Source organism: Sinocyclocheilus grahami, unplaced genomic scaffold (assembly GCF_001515645.1).
Source record: "Sinocyclocheilus grahami isolate Dianchi unplaced genomic scaffold, SAMN03320097.WGS_v1.1 scaffold925.1, whole genome shotgun sequence".
Lineage (NCBI taxonomy): Eukaryota > Metazoa > Chordata > Actinopteri > Cypriniformes > Cyprinidae > Sinocyclocheilus > Sinocyclocheilus grahami.
This window is the reverse complement of record NW_015506104.1, coordinates 149,346-151,871: the sequence shown is the minus strand read 5'-3', so window position 1 is coordinate 151,871 and position 2,526 is coordinate 149,346.

Here is a 2,526-nt window from a genome sequence, read left to right as displayed (position 1 = left end):
AATGTGTTTAAAAATCATATCACCGTTATTGAAAAAAATTATATCGCGATACATATTGATATTGAATTATTGTCCAGCCCTAATATACCGTATATATATATATATATATATATATATATATATAAAACATTTTAGTTTATTTATTTTTTTAAATGAGACCTCCGCGGAGAAGTTTGAAAGGGATAATGCAATCAAGTCATTATTTTTTTAGATTTACTTATTGAAATTAACAACTTCCAACTCTATTTCCACTACTGAAGTGTAAAAATAAAATCACTACAACTTTTAATGCTAATGCTGTGTGTGTGTGTGTGCGCGTAAGTAATTATTGTTGTTATTATTATTATTGTAAGAATCAAATACTTTATTTTTATTATTGATCAGCCGGTCCTATTACAGGTGAAGGCAGTGTATCCAGGTATTTGGAAAGTCTCATTATTTGAGCACACAAGTGCATTAATGCACTTTCTCTTGTCTGATTTTACAGGCTCCACTGAATTAATTCTGCGGCGGTTCAATTTGTGAGGTTGTTTATCAGGCAATACACAAATGTGCTCCGTGTGCAACTGCACCAGGAGTGTCAATGACGCAGGGCTGCCAATTCAAAAAACAAAAACCTAATAAACTTCTCTGCTGTCAGATGCAACTCCCTGACATACTGAGCAGCATGCAGACTACAGACTATATGATTCAACTGACCTTACGCAATCAAAACCAACAGGAAACAGCACAGATGAGTAATTCACATCATAGAGCATAATCATATTGCATTTGCTCGGTCACAAAACCATCATCTATCCAAGCAGTCTGGAGAGTAAAAGCTCTGCAGTTACACTGTTGACACCATGCTAAACACAAAGTGTTTGCACACAAATAAAAATTTAATTTTGTCATGTATTGCATATGCACACTTCCCCAGACTTCATTAGCAGGCTACATGAGCTCCTCTCAAAAGGCTAAACATCCCATTTCAAGACTTTCACGATATGCCTCTAGCGTTAAAAATGAATCGCCATCTTCTAATCTAAATACTGGCCATTCAGATGCGCAAGTTACTAAAGCGGGAGGAAAGGGATTATGTAAATATTAACTGTTGACACAAGACTGCAACTATATTTCAGCAAACTGACAAGCTGAGTTGATGAGGAACAAGTGATATCAAAATCAGCTATGGACGCTAATGTCAACTGATGTAAATGGTCCCTCTCCTCCTCCTACTGCCAAAAGTTACAGTTCAACACATCAACAGCAGGCCCATCATAATCAATAAGACGTATTTATCAAACGCACATACACAATGTTACAAAAAACAAAGTGTGTGTGTGTGTGTGTGTATATAAATATATATAATTTATTAAATAACATTATGAAATTATTATGATTATAAAATATTTATATATTTTTAATTAAGTTATTTTTAATATAAAATATACAACTAATGTAATTTCTAAAATATGAATGTAACATTAACTATTTATTAATGTTCATTATTATCTCTGTCTTCATATACACCAGTGGTTCTCAACCTTTTTTCCACCGGGCCGCACGCACCATGGTCCAAGTGCAAGTCTCGCGGGCCGCACGCATATCATTTACATATTATGTCAGCAATACAAACCAACCTGATTTATATTATTATAGCCTAAATATTATAATATCTAATCGATTACATTCATTGAAATAAATAAATAATTCTACTCCCCATAAATAACACCCAATTTTGTGAACTTCGGCTCGAAAGGAGTAACAGCACAATCATAGGCGGATCTTCACTTTTATGCATGGGGGGCACCCACTGGCAGACGAGCCACGAGCACTTTTTTATATGTTCTACATTTCATGTATTTATGTAACACATATTCTACATTAAAAAATTTATTTAGAATGAACAATAACTGCTGTACAAAGAGTAAAAAAAACATACCTAATGCAGAAAAGCCGCCTTTCATCTCTTCTGATAAAATTTCAGTCAAATTGTTTTCTGTGTGCTATCGGACCGGGCTTCGGGACAATTTTGACGTCATAGTTCAGATGCGGGCAGGGTATGGGCCTGTTTTAGGCTTCTCCTTATTTTTATATTTTAGACATCCATCAATTAGTGATGAAAAAAGATTGCCGTGCTGGTGGAAACAACACAAGACCGTGCTACCGTGACTGTCAAGAGCGGCTCGACGGTGTTTAGTGTCCAGCAGTAGCAGCATGCTTGCCGTCAGCGCAGCATTCAAATGCACGCAATAGGCTTAAGCTTGCCAAAGCATCGGCAAAAGTAATTACCATAAATGCGTCAGGGGGAAACAGTAAGGAGATATTTTAATTATTTACTAATAAACTAGTGTTTTCTGAGTCGGTGTTGCAAGGATGAAGTTGTCGATCCTGACTCGCCATCTCTTCATTAGACGCGCCTTTAGAGAGTAGTGCATCTTTACGGATTATGATCATAATGAAAGAGTTTTTGTTTTTGATTTGTTTTATTTCGTTAAGTAGTAATTTAAAGCATTCTATAGATATATTTATCATGTCTGTGAG